At 47.0% G+C, this 12,310-nt stretch overlaps 1 pseudogene; it reads left to right on the top strand.

Moving 5' to 3' along the window:
- LOC129327910 (zinc finger protein 91-like) overlaps window positions 1-11,512 on the top strand; it is a 224,141-nt pseudogene extending 212,629 nt beyond the window's left edge.
- Window positions 11,513-12,310: the final 798 nt, after the last annotated feature.

The following is a 12,310-nucleotide window of genomic DNA, read 5'->3' on the forward strand; positions in this document are numbered from 1 at the left end:
CTAGTAATGCAACACCTTGTAGAGAAATATGCTACAGGAGACCAAGCATCACTTTACTGGGCATTTGTTGATTTAAAAGCAGCTTTTGACACAGTCTCTAGAAATAGACTTTGGAGGGAACTGCAGGCCTCCTCTATTGATAGGCGACTGCTGTTCCTTTTTTGGCCTATGCACAAGCAAACTGCCCTGAGTAAGGTGCAGCCGAATTGGGCATTTGACTGACCCCATTCAAACTTACAGGCAGGTGTGCCTTCTAGCCCCCTTTCTGTTTATCTTCTACATCAACAATTTGGTAAACCTTTTGAATGACCCTGGATTGCACCCTCCCAAATTATCAAATAGGCACATTCACGTACTGCTCTATGCAGATGATGCTGTATTACTTTCTAGGACCCCCATAGGGCTGAAACGAGCCCTAAAAAATTCTCCCAATTCTCTGATACTGAACACCTTCTAACTAATTACCAAAAAACTAAGATCCTGGCTTTCGATAAAAATCCAAAGATCAGACGATGGGATCTTCAGAGGCATCAGTTAGAACAAGTTACCAGCTTCAAATATTTGGGTGTAGTTTTGCAAGCCTCAGGTACCAAAATAACACATAGCAGCTTCATTGCTGATGTGGGAGAAAAAACAGCACACAGTATACTGAAATTCTATCGATCACAAGGGGGGCAGTATGTACCGGCTGCACTCAGATTGTTTAAAGCCAAACCATTGGCCCAATTAGTATACGGATCATTCTTGGGGCTGCCATCCTCCTCTTTCTCTCAACTTGAGAGAGTGCACTCCAAATTCCTTAGAGCCCTATTACAAGTGCCCAAATGCATGCCTAACTCATGGGTTAGACTGGAAACAGGAATGTTAAGGGTAGAGGCCAGAATCACCATCCTTTCCATTTTCAAAAGGCTGTCAGGACGTCTAAACCCACAAGGTCTGCTCCCTCTGTTATTCCAAGACAAATTTCAATCTAATTGGCAAAAGGCGACTCTGAAATCCCTGGGAAAATTGGGTCTTTCCCCTCAAAGCTTGCTAGTCATGGGGTTAGACCGAGCAAAATCACTCATTAAGCAGAGAGCGACAGGCATTGAAAGACAAACAGATTTACTTAGAGCACCAGGTTTTATTTCTTCAGATACTACTAAATATATTGCCGCTCCTGCAGCCTACTTTTACTTTCTTGAATCCAGTAACTTCAGAAGGGCTAGAAGTTCAACTCTACCCTCTGCCGTTCTGGAAGGAAAGTTTAAAGCTGCCCATTACTCTCTTAGGCTTTGCTCCTATCCCCTAAGAGAAATTGACTCAATGGAGCACATCTTCTTTAACTGCCCAAGTCATAGTAAAATTAGAGCGGAAACCATCAGTCCATTAGTAGAAAGATGCCCTGAAAGTTCAAATAAAATCAAACTTGATTATCTTTTGTCTGATCAGAATCACCAGACAACACATCAAGTAGCAAGATTCTGTGGCCAGGTCTACAAGCAACGTAAATCGCATAAGGCAGACTGAATGTATTTTAACCTTTTAAACAACTAATTTATGATTATCTTATTTTTTTACTCTTATATTTATTCATCGTTCTTCCCCTGTATCCAGTCTCGACTGTTTTTAAACTGATTTGCAAATGGTTTTATATGTACTGGTCACAGACTGTAATAATAAACTTGACTTGACTACCTCTGCACTAAGAACAGCAGAAATACCTGAACCTACTTCATGGGGTGAATTATCCTAGCTACCACCAGAAGAAGCTGAGAAATGGAGAAAAGCGGAGGGTGTGGTGTCAGTGTTGAAGAGAATGATAGCACATTGAAAGAGCTCCGTCTCTCCCATGCCTGAAATTTAAGATTTATGTTGGAAGGGCAAAATAAAAATATTTACCCTTCCAACGTAAAGATACACTAAGAGATCCAAAAGGCAGATTCATATTTATTAAAGGCACTATAGAAAACCAAACTTACACATTTGGCTCAATTTATGCCCCAAACCAAGACAGCCTAATGAAATTCTAAAACAAAGTTCATTAGAATACACATGTATCACTTAGTATAATGTGCTCTAAACCATATTTTCATGACAAACCCACAGAAACAGCAGCAACACAATCTAAGAGTATAATGGAGAGCAACAAGTAGAAAATGAAGGATTAAAAGGATCCTGCTCACTAGGTTGGAGGCAAGTTCTGACAACAACAGGGCCAACAACAAAGATTCTCAGGTCAAACTCCATGGTCAAGTAACAGATTCCAAAATCAAAGACTGTGACTCACCAAGGCTCAGGCAGCCAGAGCCTAAGGGCTCACCAACAGCCAAATCCAGAATGCCACAATTCTGACTAGCTAATCCTATGCTAGCTGCAGCCTTATAAAGGGAGTTTCTCCTACAGGTGAGGCTGGGTTCATTAAGCTTCTTTCTCCAAGCTGGCTCATCTCTGCTACTCAGGAGGAGTAGATCAGATCCTCTACTGGCTCTCCTGACATTTCCTCAGCAGGGGGAAGGCCGTGGGCTGCCAGGCATGCGCTCCTGTGCTTGGTCCATGCCTCTGCCCTTACCCTCAGCCTTCGCTGCTCCTGGGGTTCTTTGGGAGACAGTGGCAGGTCTGGCAGCAGGCAGGTCCGTGCTAAGGCAACCTGTCTTGATGACACTGTGGTTGCCAACCCTCCTGGAGATCCCCACAAATTACAACTGATCTCCAAATGACAGGTTTTAACATTCACCAAAACATGGAGGCTTCTTAGGCTGGCCTATGTGTAATTATACCCCACATAGGTACTACCTGACAATTGATGTCAACCAACCTAGAGAACTCTGAGAGTTACAAATGACTTTCAAATGACAAGTTTAAATTATCTCAAACAGAATGGTGGCTTTGGAGTGTGGCTCCTGTGGAATTATACCCCGCTGAGGACCCTCGATATTATGATTGCCGTACCTGGAGATCTCTCTCCATTTCAGCTGAACTTCATATGTCCTATTTTACCTAAATTGGAGACAATGGTGGTATTGGGTATTGGCAACTGGGGTGTCTGAAGCACCTCCTTACAGTAGTTGCCAACTTGGGGTTACGGGGGGCTTATATTTTCACCACTTCCTTATTCAAAGCCATGTCTAATACAGGGCGCTTGGAGGGAGGCCACATTCGAGGACTTAGGTCCAGAATCAGAGACTGGATCAGCACCAGCACATGTCCTCTTGTAGGGGACAGTCTCTGGAGTTCAGGGGTGTGTGATTTGGGGTGATCCAAAGATTGTTTTGGGTTTCAGAGGGCTTATATTTTCACCACTTGCTGATTCAAAGCCATGTCTAATACAGGGTGCTTGGAGGGAGGCCACATTCGAGGCCTTAGGTCCATGTCCTCTTGTAGGGGACAGTCTCTGGAGTTCAGCGGTGTGTGATTTGGGGTGATCCAAAGATTGTTTTGGGTTTCAGAGGGCTTATATTTTCACCACTTGCTTATTCAAAGCCATGTCTAATACAGGGTGCTTGGAGAGAGGCCACATTCGAGGACTTAGGTCCAGAACCAGAGACTGGATCAGCACCAGCACATGTCCTCTTCTGGGGATAGTCCCTGGAGTTCAGGGGTGTGTGATTTGGGGTGATCCAAAGATTGTTTTGGGTTTCAGAGGGCTTATATTTTCACCACTTGCTTATTCAAAGCCATGTCTAATACATGGTGGTTGGAGAGAGGCCACATTTGAGGACTTAGGTCCAGAACCAGAGACTGGATCAGCACCAGCATATGTCCTCTTGTAGGGGACAGTCTCTGGAGTTCAGGGGTGTGTGATTTGGGGTGATCCAAAGATTGTTTTGGGTTTCAGTGGGCTTATATTTTCACCAGTTGCTTATTCAAAGCCATGTCTAATATAGAGTGCTTGGAGACAGGCCACATAGTAGGGCTTAGGTCCAGAACCAGAGACTTGATCAGTACCAGCACGTCCTCTTGTAGGGGACAGTCTCTGAAGTTCAGGGGTGTGTGATTTGGGGTGATCAAATGCTTTTTTCTGCTGCAGCTGCCGCCCCTTTCTTCTTATTGAATTGTTCTGGGGACATTCTATTTTGAAGCTGTTTACTCAAGATCTGGGTTTTGTAGGATAACCTAGTATAGGTCCCCTTAGAGTGCTGAGTCTTATTAATATGGAGGTGTATAATATGTGCCCCTGCAAACTTCATTTTGGAGTTGTAGCTTTTCAGTTTCCCACAATATTTGTCTTTGGCTTTGCTGCTTTGCGAATAACGATTAAGGAATAAGGAACTGCGAATAAGGAACTGGGAACTGGGAACCTTCTTCAGCTTCGTCAGAAGAGGCCTGTAGTAGGCCTCAAGACATCCTTTCTCTCAGACCCAGGCCTCAGGCCTCCTGGCTGCCCATTTCCCCACAAGCTTCTGTTTCCTAGTCAACCCGCCTGCTAGCCTCAGGATTGGGCCTGGAGACAATAGAGGGGAAAGCAGGAGCCAATGGCTGGAGCTTGGAAAGAGAGTCTAACAGACCCTGCCCAGACAAAAAGCTGTTCTGTCTCTGAGGCTGAGAGGGAAGGAGGCTGAGCTTGGAGGGAGGGGAGCCATGATTCAGACCTCAAAGGAATCAGGGGGTCAAAGAGAGAGGAACCAAGTAAGGTAGTTGCATTAGAGGACTTTATCGTTTTGCAACTGGGTTTTCTGGCCCGGAGCAGGTTTTGCTCTGTGTGCTTGCCTCGGGTTAATCTGCCCAGTCTCCATGACTGTTCTTTTGTTTACCCTCTTGTCAATAAATTGGGAGGAGGGGGAGTTGCTTCCTTGAGAAGGGCTGGAGAGGGATGTGTGGGGCTGGGGGAACCTTGGAAGGGAATCCCCATCTGGAGCAGAGACCCTCCCATGGCCCCACCCCTTCATGTGGCACTCCTGTACAAACAAAAGGAACGTTCAACCCGTTTGGTTCAGCAGGATTGTTAAAAACTAGAAGGTGGCAGAGCTTTTCCCAAGTGAGACAGGGTAGCCCTAGCGTGGCACATAGCCTTGGGAAAGCTATTTCCTGTCCCCTCTCTCAAGCCTTTCAGTCTTCCAGGTTGTTGGTTTTCTATCTGGGAAGGATCTGGTGAACTCAGAGAGGCTTTGGAGGGGAAGAAGGGGAATATAAGGGGGGAAGTTACCATGTAAGATCCAAGCAGAGAGAAAGGAGGGGGGGAAGAGGTGATGTTCCCCACAATTCCCATCCTGCTTCTCTCTGGGGTTCCCCCTCCTGCCTCAGTGAGAGCCTTTGGGCACAGCTGCAAGACCCAAACTGGCATCTTTGGAAGCTGGATGCGGACTGTATGGCTTCAGGTTCCGTAGAGGCACGTTTATGAAGGAGAGGTTGCTGCTAAAGTCCTCCTGCTAAAGAAAAGCATCAGAGCAAGCAGACACAGAGAGAGGGCAGGAACCTTTTTGTTGGAATATATGTGTATTGCAAGGTCTGACATTCAGTCATTATGGGGTTAATGTGTTTACCTACCATCAGGGGTGGCGCAAGGGTTTGCGGCACGCGCGCACCGGCCTGCGTGATGACGTCACGTGTGTCATCACGGGAGCGTGCCGCCGCCGGCTCGATTGCTGCGGCGGCCGGCCTCCGAGCTCTCCCGCTTGGTTGCCTGTGCTGCCACAGATGCCTGCCCACGGTGGCTGTTCCTGGCCGGGGGCTTGTGCTGGCGGCGGCGGCGGCGCAGGAGGAATAGGTGGCTGCTGCTTTGTGGCACGCGCTCCTGCCCCCCGCTCCTCCTCTGGCGCTCCCTCCGGCACCCCGCGCCTGAGGCCACCGCCTACCTGGCCTCAATGGGCGCGCCGGCCCTGCCTACTATGCTATTGTTTAGATTGACCTGGAAGAGAACCTGTCACAAAGCCAATAGCCTAGAAGCCCGGGAAACCGAAGGGTGTTTGTAAACTGTTATTGGTCAATAGGTCAGGTGATTTTCTTTCAGGGCCAAGAAGACGGGAAGAATCTCCATTCCTATCTATCTCTTTGTCTGTACTCATGGTTAGCAGGATGTAGCCTTATAGTTTGTTATTTTGTAGCAATCCTGTGCACCTTTTTCCTTTAGAAGGAAAAAGATGATGTCCATTCCTGTTAAAAGGACATCAGATTTCCAAACCTGCCCTCGTATCCTGGTTGGAGGAAGAGGAGGAGCTGCTTATCGTGATACCTAATGAAGAGGAGGAATCGGCGGGTACCCACCTAGGTCTGTAATGAGACTCTGTGTTCTTTGATATTTTTTTCATAGAATCATAGAGTTGGAAGAGACCTCTAGGGTCATCTAGTCCAACCCCATGCACAATGCAGGAAATTCACAACTATCCCTCCCTTGACTGCCCCAGTGACCCCTGGTCTTGTTTATTCTCACAGCCGCTTCAGTTCAGAAGGGCTTGAATGCACCACGAACGGTGAATTGGTACCTTAGATCATGAAAATATGCAACTTCCTTCTTCTGTCCACTCCGATCCACTTTTCTACATTGAGCCTGAGTTTCATCCAAGCTGTGGCTCTCTGGGAAGCCTGTTTCCAAGCACTGTTAGCCCGGAGACCCAAGCTCCAAGTGAGACAAATTACACTTGCCTGGCCAGTGAACAGACTCGCGTGTAGTGATCAAGTGGAGCGCAAGTGGAGTGCAAGTCAACACCTGAGAGTCAAAACACACGAGATGAAAAACCTAGATTCAACTCGTGTTCTCTTACCTAAAGGTTTGTCGGGAACTGTAGGCGTCCTTGCAGCTTAAAGTTTAGCATTTACAGAGCAGCAGAGAGGGAAGTGCGGGGGTCCTTGCAGCTTAAAGTCTCCCGGTGCAGCCAGGCGTCGCTCTGCAGGGCCAGGTCGGGTGAGGGGAAGGGAAAATGCTGTGATGCACCTTGAGAGTGGGAGGAAAGGCACCCCACACCTGCACTTCCCTCCCTGCTGCTCTGTAAATGCTAAACTTTAAGCTGCAAGGACGCCTGCACTGTAAATGCCAAACTTTAAGCTGCAAGGACACCTGCACGTCTCTCCCTGCTGCTCTGTAAATGCTAAACTTTAAGCTGCAAGGACGCCTACAGTTCCCGACAAACCTTTAGGTAAGAGAACACGAGTTGAATCTAGGTTTTTCATCTCGTGTGTTTTGAGTCTGAGTCTGTTCACTTGCCTGGCAAGTGTAATTCGTCACTTGTAGCTTGGCTCTGAGATCTCTTTAATTGGAGATGCCAGGGACTGAACTAGGGATCTTGCACTTGCAAAGCATCAGTCTTACCACACAGACATAACCCAAAGCGAGTCCAGAGTGAGCGCCCAAAGCAATATTGTCAGCAAATCTAAAAGACCTGGTTCATACATGTCAACAGCAGAGCATACCAAAGTAAAGTCCACCATCTTGCAGGGCAATCCTGGCATTCCTAGCACATTTCCAGGATTCACCTCTCCTGATTAACAGGCTAGTGCATGTTGTTTGGAGCAGCCAATCAGAAAACGGATTGTGTACTCCAAGCAAAGTGCAAAAGTAGTGTTAGCAGGGAAGGTTTGGGCAACAGATACCTTGATGTAGGGGAGAGGCACAGACACACACACAGCAGTTGCCAGTAAAGCTGGAGGGTCAGCCAGGTTTGGTCAAGTTTTGGGGTGGGTTGGGCCTGGAACTGAGTGGGGTGTAGCACAGGCTCTGGTTGACCACCCACCCTGTTCCTGTGATGGTGAAACCTTACAATAGGTTATCTTTTGACTGTACACTTAACCCCTTTTTGTTGTTCATTCTTGCTTTTTTCCATTTCCTGCTTTCTTCTCACAGTTAAACAATAATAAAAAAAGTAGTAGTGTTGGAGCAGAGGACTTCGTTGGAAACTCTGCTCCTCTGTCCATTTCTGGAACGGACAGAGAGAATGATGATTCCACCCTCCCCCCTCTAAATTGTTGGGTGCCTTCTGAGAATTACAATTCAGGAAAAGAAGGGCCTCTCCATAAAATTGCCACAATCTAGAGATCTGTCTATACCATCTAGCGTGTCTCAAGAAGGAATTCCCAACCTAGACTTTTGAAAGTATGTCCAGACACCAAGCCTTTGGATTCTTGCATTCTGTATTTGAGTTAGTTTAGATCATTCCCTAATTTTAGGCTCTTTTTTGTGTTTGTCTTTTTTGAGAGCCAGTTTGGTGTAGTGGTTAAGGGGGTAGGACTCTAATCTGGAGAAGCAGGTATGATACCCCATTCCTCCACTTGAAGCCAGCTGGTGACCTTGGGACAGTCACAGCTTCTAGGAGTTCTTTCAGCCCCACCCAGCTTACAGGGTGTTGGTTGTTGTTGGGATATAATAAAACTAGGAACAAAATCCGTTGTAGGGAAACCATACAACAGGCTCTAAAAAGGGCAGGGCAGGTGAGCTAGACATTGTCCCCTCTGTCATGCCCTGATTGGGGTGAAGAGGGCAGGGCAGCTGGGCCAGGCATTGCCCCCTCCCCAGCACCCCAATCAGGGGATGGCAGGGTCGATGGAACTGGCATTGCTGCCTCCTCAGCACTGCAATGGGGGGCAGGGACCCTGGAGCACTGCAGCACCTGAGAGCCAGCTACCCAGTGCAGCCCGGTTCAGGGTCAGACTGGGTGGGCTGGAGGGGAGAGAGGAAAGCAGGCCCCTGATGCTGCTGCACCTACCAGCCACCTGGTGCACCCTGTTTGGGGTCAGACCAGGTGGGCTGGAGGCTCGCAGTGGGGAGGGAGGGAAGCAGGCAGCCATTGCTGCTGCGACTGCCAGCAACCCAGCGTGCTCCGTTCAGGGTCAGAAAGAGTGGGTTGGATGCATGCAGTGCGGTGGGGAGGAGGAACGGAAGCAGGCAGCCATCACTGCTGTGCCTGCCAGCCACCCAGTGTGCCCCATTTGGAGTCAGACCAGGTGGGCTAGAGGCTCGCAGCACCACAGTAAGGGAGGGGAGTAGGCTGCTGTTGCTCCTGCTCTTGCCAGCCACCTGGTGTGCTCCATTTGCGGTCAGACTGGGTGGGCTGGAGGCATGCAGTGCGACGGGGAGGGAGGAACAGAAGCAGGCAGCAGGCACTGCTGCACCGGCCAGCCTGGAGCGGCCCCATTTAGGGTTGAATTGGGTGGGCTGGAGGATCTGTGAGCAGAGGGGGGAGGGAAGCAGGCGGCACAGTGCTGCTGCACCTGTGAGCCACCCAGTGCGTCCTGTTTGGGGTCAGGCAGGCTGGAGGTGCAGAGAGCATGGGGAGAGGGAAGGAAGCTACTGCACTGCTGTGGTGGCCTCCAGGGCAAGCTGTTTATGAGGTCTGGCTTCTTATCTCCTCTGGGGCATGCAAGAGCACTCCTGCACTGTGGAATCCCAGTGAGTCATCTCAAACACTCTTAGGCTTTTATGTAATAAGATACTTTGTAAACCGCTCTGAGTGGGCATTGTTGTCCTGAAGGGTGGTATATAACTCAAATGTTGTTGTTGTTATTTGTGTTTTTTTTACCAGATGGTATGTGGGAGTCAGCAAGCAAGCATCCAATAATGGAGAGAAAATATGTGTATTCATATGGGGAAGAAAACATTGAATATTGGGATCCATTGAGGATGGAGGAGGGAAGAACTCCTCTAAGTGAAAAGAAAAATCCAGATATTTCCCATAGTGACAATTCTCAAGAAATTCCACCCTTTAAAAAAGCATGCTGAGGTAAAAATAGGAATGAGTGTCTTAGAAATGGAGAAAGATTTTCTGAAAAATTGGATATTAATATAGATTGGAACACCTATAACCGAGGCGGAAAATTTAAACTCCTGGAGTGTGGAAAAACCTTTGGGCATAATTGTATTCTAACTTCTCATGAAACATCTCACACTGGAGAGAAAATTAAATGTTTGGAGTATGGAAAAACCTTCAGTGACAATGGAAGCCTTAATGTGCATCAAAGAATTCACACAGGGGAGAAACCATATAAATAAATGCCAGGAGTGTGGAAAAGGCTTCAGACAGAGTGCTCACCTTAATGCCCACCAAAGAAATCACACAGGAGAGAAACCATACAAATGCCTGGAGTGTGGAAAAAGCTTCAGTTGGGGTAGCCACCTTTCTTCCCACCAAAGAATTCACACAGCGGAGAAACCATACAAATGCCTGGAGTGTGGAAAAAGCTTCAGTTGGAGTAGAAACCTTTCTGTCCACCACAGAATTCACACAGGGGAGAAACCATACAAATGCCTGGAGTGTGGAAAAAACTTCAGTCGGAGTGGAAACCTTTCTATTCATCAAAGAATTCACACAGAGGAGAAACCATATAAATGCCCAGAGTGTGGAAAAAGCTTCAGTCGGAGTGGAAACCTTTCTATTCATCAAAGAATTCACACAGAGGAGAAACCATATAAATGCCCAGAGTGTGGGAAAAACTTCTGTAACAGTGGAAAGCTTTCTGTCCATCAAAGAATTCACACTGGGGAGAAACCATATAAATGCCAGGAGTGTGGAAAAGGCTTCAGACAGAATGCACACCTTTCTATCCACCAAAGAATTCACACAGGGGAGAAACCATACAAATGCCTGGAGTGTGGAAAAAGCTTCAGTGTCAATATAAACCTTTCTGTCCACCAAAGAATTCACACAGGGGAGAAACCATATAAATGCCCGGAGTGTGGGGAAAGCTTCTGTAACAGTGGAAAGCTTTCTGTCCATTGAAGAATTCACACTGGGGAGAAACCATATAAATGCCAGGAGTGTGGAAAAGGCTTCAGACAGAGTGCACACTTTTCTGTCCACCAAAGAATTCACACAGGGGAGAAACCATACAAATGCCTGGAGTGTGGAAAAAGCTTCAGTGTCAATATAAACCTTTCTGTCCACCGAAGAATTCACACAGGGGAGAAACCATATAAATGCCCGGAGTGTGGGGAAAGCTTCTGTAACAGTGGAAAGCTTTCTGTCCATTGAAGAATTCACACTGGGGAGAAACCATATAAATGCCAGGAGTGTGGAAAAGGCTTCTGACAGAGTGCACACTTTTCTGTCCACCAAAGAATTCACACAGGGGAGAAACCATACAAATGCCTGGAGTGTGGAAAAAGCTTCAGTGTCAATATAAACCTTTCTGTCCATTGAAGAATTCACACAGGGGAGAAACCATATAAATGCCCGGAGTGTGGGGAAAGCTTCTGTAACAGTGGAAAGCTTTCTGTCCATCAAAGAATTCACACTGGGGAGAAACCATATAAATGCCAGGAGTGTGGAAAAGGCTTCAGACAGAGTGCACACTTTTCTGTCCACCAAAGAATTCACACTGGGGAGAAACCATACAAATGCCTGGAGTGTGGAAAAAGCTTTAGTCAGAATGCATACTTTTCTCTCCACCAAAGAATTCACACGGGAGAAACCATATAAATGTCTGGAATGTGGAAAAAACTTCAGTGAGACCTCCTTCTCACCAAAAAATTCACACATGACAGAAACCATATAAGTGCCAGGAGTGTAGAAAAAGCTTCAGTTGGAGTCAAATCCTTACAGTCCATCAAGGAATTCACACAGGGGAGTTGGATATGACAGAGAAACTGTGGCAAAGTAAGAGTTGAGTATCCAGTCTCAATGGTCTTTGATAATGGCATCTATTATGAGATGTTTGGCTGTCTCACTGTCTGAGGTAAAATGGGGGAAAGGAGAAAACAGCTGGGTGGAGAAATGGCCGCCGTTTCTCTCTTCCCACTCCTGGGATGTGGGTTCCCTCCTTTGACCAAGACAAAGGTCCATAGGGATTTCACATCAGCTGTGTTGGGGGTCCTGTTTCACTGCTTGCCTTTCTGGGTCTGAAGGGCCTGTCCTCAGGTATATAGAAAATGTTAGTTATCACGCCATCTTATTGTTATGCAGTATACTGTTTAATGCAGGACTCTTATGTTTGTAGTCCAATTTAGCATCTTGATGATATGATTGCATTGTTTTTAATTTGTGTCATCCACCTTGAGTAGAAAGGATATCAATAAAATTAATTCATTTTTACTTCTCTTATTGTTTCGCATGGAGTACAGGAAGATCAGCCCAGCTGCTAGGGTGGCTGCAGGGGCAAGGGGGTGCTTGCTCCCTCAAATCCTCAATTTTATTGGTATACAGACTGCAAGGAATCAGATGATCAACAGTTACAATTAAGAGATTTCCCCCCTGGATTATTTTTGAGACTCCCTTGGCTACTAGGGTGGCTGCATGTCTTCCACAGGGAGAGCACAGGACATGCCCCACACCCTTGCTCAAATTCAGCTCTTTATGAATTAAAAGCCCCTCCGTGGGATGTCCTACAAGCAGGCAGCATCTAGTCACAACCTACATCTCCTGGGAATTATGTCCATTTACTGTCACAGAATAAGAAAGGCATCTCG

Source organism: Eublepharis macularius, chromosome 4, assembly GCF_028583425.1.
Source record: "Eublepharis macularius isolate TG4126 chromosome 4, MPM_Emac_v1.0, whole genome shotgun sequence".
NCBI classification, from domain to species: domain Eukaryota; kingdom Metazoa; phylum Chordata; class Lepidosauria; order Squamata; family Eublepharidae; genus Eublepharis; species Eublepharis macularius.